The 8,387-nt window shown below is 34.8% G+C and overlaps 1 long non-coding RNA gene across 2 annotated transcripts; it reads right to left on the bottom strand.

The window, feature by feature from the left end:
* Positions 1 to 696: 696 nt before the first annotated feature.
* On the bottom strand, positions 697 to 5,566 carry LOC107804846 (uncharacterized). 2 transcript variants are annotated; one of them, XR_001652312.2, is made up of 3 exons: positions 5,399 to 5,566; positions 4,977 to 5,077; positions 697 to 887 (listed from the first exon to the last, which is right to left on the bottom strand). It is a non-coding gene; the product is annotated as an uncharacterized LOC107804846 (long non-coding RNA). The 2 variants fall into 2 exon arrangements; XR_001652311.2 differs by having other exon boundaries at positions 697 to 884.
* Between the last annotated feature and the right edge of the window lie 2,821 nt (positions 5,567 to 8,387).

Raw genomic sequence — 8,387 nt, 5'->3', positions numbered from 1 at the left:
TACAAGAAATCACCCTTATTGTGGCGACTTTAGTCGCCACAAAACCCCTAGGAATTGCTGCTAAAAGGTATTAGCAGCGACTTTTGTATTGCCAGGAAAATCGTAACTGAAGGTTATTTAGGGCGACACTTTATAGTCGCCACTAAAAGAACATATTTGTGGCGACAGAGTTGCCACAAAAGGTTGGAAAAAACACTACAAAAAATCTGTCGCCACAAAAGGTTGGAAAAAACACTACAAAAAATTATTCCATAAGAACAAATATTAGATGAGTCGGCACTATATATTCACCTTTAGCAGCGACTATTGTCGCCACAAAATATATTTATGTTCAGTGGCAAGATTATGTCGCCACTATAAATATTCTTTAGTAGCGACTAAAATTGCCATAAAAAATATTTATGTTCAGTGGCAAGATAAGTCGCCACTATAAATGTCATTTAGTAACGATTAAAGTGGCCACAAAAGGTTTAACCATGAAAGACACAATGTTTTCTGTAGCGACTAAAGAAATTGACCTTCAGTGACAAAACTATGTCGCCACTAAAAGTTATTTTCTCGACAATTATAACGACCAAAATTATATACATTTCCATACCAGTAGGAACCTAATTCTCTCAAAATTCATATAGAGATATTCATATCAATTGACTATTAATATTAAAGCAACCAATAATGCTTGACAAACACCAAAAGAATTTCTCAAGCCGAATAATATAAATATTATCATTACTAAAAAGTCAATTACATATATACTACCCGACACTTCATTGTGCATTGTAATTGTACGCATATACATATCCCAAAAAAGATAAAATATTAAGTGTCTTGTAACTGCTCTTTGCTCGACACCATGCTTGAACCACTGTTTAAGTACCTTGTCCCTACTAGACAAAAGGAATATATACAAGGAACATAATGAGATTTGATATATCCAACTACTATCAAAATTCTAAGAATTTTCAAACTATGTCAAAGGAAAGCCGGAAATTGCGACCAAAGTTTGTGTATTAAAAAGCAACTTAACAATTGCAAAAGTTGTTTTGCACCTCAAGGTTTGTGTCTATATTGTTACAGCAAAAACAGAGAAATATATTTAAATAAATTTGATTAAAATTTCCCATCAATATCTTTAAAACTATCTTCAATAAACCATTTCAAGATCAAAAGAATTTTCATACAGAGAGTCAAAAGGAAAGCTAGTCAGATGATAACTACTAAAGAGGAAGTTGACAACTCAATGGGATCACTTGTGACTTAAGTATCGTCAATTAAATCTATCACTTGTAATTGTCTCAGAACAATTTGGCGAATAGCTCCTTTCTTGCGAGTATCGGCTGTGATGCAGATTTTCTACTATATCCGGCATTAAGATCTTCTCAACCGAATCATGATCACTTAAGTTAATTATGTTAATTCCACTCACCCACAACATTCCCATTGGTATGTACAGATTCCTATATCAATCGTTTTGCAGTGTGGAAATGTTTGGAGATGATGGATCCTACATGTTTGGAGAAGCCTAATATTGACAGCCTTATAAACTCTCACCAAATCTAACACAATAAATCAGACTTTACAGTACCTCTGATGTTCTTTCAACTAAAGATATCTTCCATTCTATACCTAACAGTTTGCAGTGTTAGTCAGTCATTACATCCACAGGAAGAATGCAATATTAACTACAGATAATAAATGCAACGGGACTTCTGCGAATTGGCAGCAGATAACAAGAGGCTCAAAAGAAAACTCAACAAAAAAAAAAAAGGCAAAGGTCCGCCATTCATCCAAGTGAGGTAGGGACTCAAGACAACCCATCATAATGAATTTTGAGTTTGATGCCTCTCCAAAATTCAGTAGTTCAATGATTTGGCTATCCTATGGTTAAGGGTTATCAGTTTTACAGACTCATTTATGCGTACATGGCTTTTGCTTTGGCCTTTCTGTTAAATAAATGCCTAGTTGGATCCGAGATGGTTGCATATAAATCTGTTTCAACATTGAGAGTAACCTGGCCCATGTCCAGTTCTGTAATAAACTGTTTCACTGGAGTAAGATCACAGTTAGATGTTCTTGAAAAATAGGACATCAGAAAGTAAGTCTGATTCCTAACAGCAAACCATCTCGCGGCTCTAAGTCACACACCACATACATAAGGAATGTTTCCAGAACGAAATGTCTAAACAACATTTCTGATTTTCTGTCAAGTTAGCACTGCTATAGAAAAGCAAACAAGGTAGCAAACCATCTCGCGGCTCTAAGTCACACACCACATACATAAGGAATGTTTCCAGAACGAAATGTCTAAACAACATTTCTGATTTTCTGTCAAGTTCAGCCGTCTCCAGAAACAAAAGAGCAAGTAGATTCCATATGAAGACAACTAGACGTACAAAGTACTGTTCACCTTGAGTGATGGCACATAGATTAAGTTCAGCACTCATCAAGCATATTCTTCTTTGAAAAAAGAACAAAAAATAAAAGAGCAAACAAACAGAATATCCCAACAAAACATCATACACCTATTAAATCAACTGGATTAAAGCTGGAGCAACGGCAACACAAATGTCCAACTCACTTTTGCATGCCAAGCTGCGTTCTTCTTTTAACACACGGAATGTTCCAATTCCAAAAATGATAAACAAAGAATATAAAGAAGATTTTTGATGTTCTATTTCTATGATCAACTCTAGTAGTTAGTGTTTCTGAATCATCAAGTTTTGCGTCAAAATGCATCTGGTTTGTTAATTAAATAAAACTTAGTATGAATTCGTTCTTAGAGACCAATATTTGCAGTTGATAAGGTGTTTGATTCGCTGTATATGGTATTATGGTCCATTATCTGATTTTCTTCTTTATACCAGAAAGCATTTGTCATACATTGGGTGCGGTTAGATCAGTTTTCTTCAGTAGAGGAGGCCTACAATGATGGTATGGCCAGATTAGAAGCACTGATGTCTAGAGTACATGTAGAGATTCAAGGAGGTTCTAAACTTGGAACAAACATGTAGAGATATTAGAGAAGCATCTACTCTGCTCAAGACGCATCCATCTCCAGCTACAATAGCCTAGCTGCCACTCCCTTTCAACAACTTCTAAATTTTCTGTTAATTAAGTCCATTTATTACCAAATGATATGTTGGATCTTTCCAGGAACACTTTAATGATATTGAGAAAGGCTCACTTTAATGCAAAGGCTACCAGTACATATGATATGATGAATCTTTCCAGGAACAAGCATAGATTTAAACTTAGCGGGAAGACCAGTAACCCTATGCGGGATGTGAAGATCGCCCAATGCTAATACCAGCACCATCTTCCTCTAAACCCGATCAACTACTCAAAAATTCAATATACGATCGACAATCTGAGATACCAAGACATCCCGTCAAGGCTGCACAATGAATTTTCTTTAAGAATTTTCCATTTTGTCTCGCAATAATTTGTTTAAGTATTAATCACAGCCTTAAATATCTTATGCTCCTTTTCTGTAGGAGACAAGAAGTCACCTGGGAAATTCTAAAAGACAATTTAACTTGGGGTATTCAGACAAGCAGTCACAAAAATGCATTATTCAAACAAGAAGGAAGCAATCTATTACATAATTACTCATACGAATTTCGTAAATTAAAAAATTCAAATAAACTGAAGGAAAAAAATCACACTCAAATCTTCCAAGCAAATTGCAATCATGACAAGTAGTAGTGGAAGAAGAGCCAATATTGTCGATTTTGTTTATAGGAAGTGTAGAATCAATGCCTAGAATGAATTCTTGAAACCTTCAGATACTCTAATGTGTTCTTGCAAAAGATAATACCCAATAACTAGGCAAACCAACATACCAATCCAACTATTCCTAAAGGTGTCAGCCAACAAACTAGGAGCCGCCACCATTATAGTAAAACTATATTGCTAGCTTCAGAATACTAGCTATAACAGATTTTTATAGTTCAGAAGAGTAACTTCAGAAGACTAGCTATAACAGATTATAAAATTCTAGTGATTAATTACGTAACTGCAGAGATTTTTCTCAGGTATATTTTCAAACACTTCATATGACATCGAAAAATTCAGATTTCACATAAACAAATGACAACCCAATAGTCTATTATCAAGAAGATGAAAGTTAATGATAATATAAACACCATAATGATAAACAGGTTTAACATATCTTACCCAACTAGATCCAAAGTGTCATGAATCTTATTTTTTTGTTCAGTTCAAGCGTTTTAACCTGTAGTGCTTCTGTGAGCATGAGACTATAGTTTCTATGAGCATGAGACTATACATTTATGAAACTTAACACATAATCTCTTTCAAAAGAAATTGCCAACAAGGCTTTTACCAAACAAATTCTTATGCATGAACACTAGACGACAACCCAAAACTCAATTTATAAAATTTTCTTTAGTCCAAGTTTTTCCCACATAATTATGCTTCAATCATATCAATAGTTTTACTCATCTAGAAAAATATCAAAGAAAAGACAACTAATCAATTATCATATCAAATAATATGCATTTGAGAGCAAATGAAGAAACTACCGTTATAGTCTCTAACTTAATTCAAATATCACCTTCATCTACCAGGTGCAAGTATATATAGTTGCAAAATGCATCTGCTGTTGAAAGTTTTGTATTAAATAATATATATATATATATATATGCATCTAATCCTAAATTGATAGGCTCTAGACTCTATTTTTAGATGGTCAAGAAAGCATTTTACATTCAGATTATTGATTAAGTGCCCAAATACATGCATCTAATTCTAATGTAAAAAATGTGTAGAATGTTTCAGAAGAACATCATTCGCGAAGAAGTATTATTTTTTCTTATAACCATACAAATAACATATATGTGCCTTATAAAATAAAAAACTACATGTCTACTGATTTAGGCACATAACCGTATAAGAACAATAAGAATGGAATGTCGACATGTAAAAGGTCTCTCAAGAAGAAGCTTTTAACTTACCTAGAAAAAGAAATAGTTGAGATTCTGTCAAGTCCGAGAATCGACAATAACAACACCAAATAGGCTTCAAATGATTCTTTCTGTGTGATTTTTTTGTATTCCTGTAGATTATCAAATGGCTTAGAGAAATTTGAGATGAAATCTGAGAATACAAATGTGAAATCGCTGAACAATAATTATCCCTAAGTACATGTTGAAAATTTTGTCTTACAAAATCATTATAAAAAACCCCAAATGTAAATATATCTTATATAAATCAATATGGGTTTTCAGTTAGATATATGATAGTAACAAAATAAGAAGGTTTTCAGTTAGATTATGGAAGAGAAATCGTTCGTTCCATTGTACCTCCACAAAATCAATTACGGCAAAGCAACTTCTTTCCCCAAAGGAAAACGAAAAGACTAGGGATTTTAACATACCTGACAAATGAGATTCACATTTTGATTTAAGGGATTTCGATTTGGGTGAGATTTTAGCAGAAGAGTACTGATTTCTAGAGAGAGTACCGATTTCTAGAGAGAGTTTTGTGAGCTTTTGTTCTTCACTTTAATTTGTGCTCTTCGATCTGTGTAGGAGAGAGAGATCTATTTTCATTTTCTTTTATTATTTTAAAAGTGAGTAGGAGCGACCCAGTCGCTACAAGACAGATTTAGCGGCGACTTCTTAAAAGTCGCCACAAAAACTATGGAGCCAAAATTTTATTATTAGCGGGACTAAAAATTTCAGCCATATCATAGGCGACCCAAAATAAGTCGCTGCTTAAACATTAACCATCTGTAGTGACTTAATAAGTCGCTACTAATAATATAGTTGTTGTAGCAACATATAGGGTCGCTTCTATATGTCGCCACTAATAATCCAATTTCTTGTAGTGTATGCACTCTATAAGAAAGTGGCACCTACCGTGACTAACAAACAGGAAGTAAAGTCAAAGGTAATATTCGAGATCATATGAGTTGTACGAAAATTCCGCCATGCGTAAGCACTAAGATAAGCTAAGTATGCACGCAACAAAGAGGTAGAAACTTGGGAAGAAACGAAAGGAATTATTCGATCAATGATCCAAAGTAAGTTATATTATGAACGCACTTGCGATTTTGGAGTATACATATATGTTGACAATCATACAGCCGTAGAAGACTCCGGTATAAGTTAAACGAAAGAATTGAGCTCAGGTCATAGACAAAGGATCGAATCATTAGAAGATTGAATCATGGATATTTCATACCGTCCTTGAAGGGCTAAAGTAATAATAAATACCCTGAGCCGCAGATCGGAAGAGAGTTTAAGCCTACATAAAGGCTGATCAGAAGAAAGAGGAAGTCAAAGAATTACATTACCCTAGTAAATCAAGAGTTTGATTATTGGACCTAGAAAATTATGGACACCGTGATTGAGAACATTACAGGATCACTCTTAATATCGGAGGTACCAAAGGGGTAGTACAACAACCATATTCTATAGAGGCTCTACGATAAAACCAGTTACAAAAATACCAGCCTCATAAGAATTCAGTGTGGAGTTCCTACCGGATTGTATAGGCACCAGAGGTGCAAGTATTATAATAGAACTTCAAGTTGTGATGTGACTTATACCCAAGTGGAAGAGAGATTATGAAAGAGATAGAAGATATGATACGAGATTTTAAGATAAGTAAGGTAAATGTGGAGAACGTACAAGATACTCAAATGCAGAAGGTTGTGAATAGTCTGTACTTCAAATAGAAGGCTAGAAATATGAGGATTCAATATCTAGGAATGATAGCATCATCGTCAGTGGCATGTCTTCCAGCCTATGGTATCGAGAAGCCTGATTAAAAGAGTAAAGAGGAGTTAGAGATGATGTGATATCTCGCTTGATGTTCCAGAATGACAAAAGGAAATCTATGACGCAAGTAAGTTGAAAGGTTGCGAGTGATATAAATAGATATGTATAGGTCGCAAGCTAATGTATGGTAGAGCGACAAGGTTTTAAGAAGGCATGGGTAAGGATAATGAAAGGTGAGTAAGAAGGTAACGAAAATGGATAAGTCCTCAGGATTAAGCCCATGTAAATAAGAAGAGCTGATGATTTCTCTAAGTTATAGAAAGCTCAGTATAACCTGAATAAGCTCAAAGGAGTCTAAGACTAATAACATTTAGCAAAGATGGAATGTTGCCCTAATAGTAAAATAAAGGTGTAATTGTAATGGGTAAAGGATAACGTTTGAGCCTTCGATTGAGTAGTAATTTAAAAAAACGAAGGGGATTTCACGGACGGCACAAAATTAAAATATCCACGTAAGGTGAATCACACTGGGATGCTATGAAATATGGTTATGGAGATATGGTATCGCCCCGGGGTGGATCAGGAAAATCACTTCTAATATTCCTTGATGCGACGTGAACCCTAGCCGCGATGTTACATAAAAGGGTCAAGTTATCAGTGGTATATTATAGATCAATATTGAGGTGAATCAACAATGGATGTATAAAAGTTATAAAGCATGAGATGAGATTAGGTTATCATTCCTAAGATGAACAGTAATGAGGAAACATTAAAGGACTTAGACTTATACATATATGATAAGCAGTGAAAGAGTAACCTGGAATTCGGTAGCAGACCTTAGTAACGACGAACCGAGGTAGGAGTTATGGTATAGTATGACCTACCTAAATGCATTAAATCATACGGATAGATAACCAGGTCTATGAGATAAGTTAAGTTCAATAAAGTACCAAGCTAAGAACATCAGTATACTTGTAAATGCCCAAAGAGACATCTTATCAAGCTTTGTATATGCTTATAAAGTGACGCCTAGAGATTGGCTAAAAACTGGGGAATAAGGAGAGAAGAGTCGCATATGAGTGCATACAAGGTCAGAATCGTACATGCTGCATGATGGAAGGCAGCTACAGTTACCAGGTTGGAAGGATTCCGACCACAAGCCATGGTGTGAGAAAGAGGCCTAAATGGGGCAATGCCCTGGATTTTGGATTTATTCACAGAACAGTTGCCTAGATGGCAAGGAGAGTAATAAAGTATTCAGAAGATATAGGTTATGAAAATGATCGATGCACCAGTCAACATTCGAGGATGAATGTTCCAAAGAGGGGAATGACGTTACACTTCATGTTTTCGTACATGAAAGTACACCGTGAGTAAATTGATATAAGCTCGGGAATGAGATTATTTTTGAGGTTTTATGTATTATGTTATTTCAAACAAGTGATAAGTAAATTTGTGAAGGTGAGAGGGTAAGCATATCAAAGAAAATGAATTTCGTCAAAGTTTGATATTTTTGGAAAAAATACGGTCCGAGCTATAATACTCGATATTTGTGAACTAGTACCATACAAGGTAATACATGGCCATGACAGTAAGGTGTATAAGGTATGTGAAAAGTGACGTAGTATTTTAAATAAGTGA

This window comes from Nicotiana tabacum, chromosome 18, assembly GCF_000715075.1.
Source record: "Nicotiana tabacum cultivar K326 chromosome 18, ASM71507v2, whole genome shotgun sequence".
NCBI classification, from domain to species: Eukaryota; Viridiplantae; Streptophyta; class Magnoliopsida; order Solanales; family Solanaceae; genus Nicotiana; species Nicotiana tabacum.
Note: the sequence above shows the minus strand (reverse complement) of the source record. Positions and strands in the feature narration are given on the sequence as shown.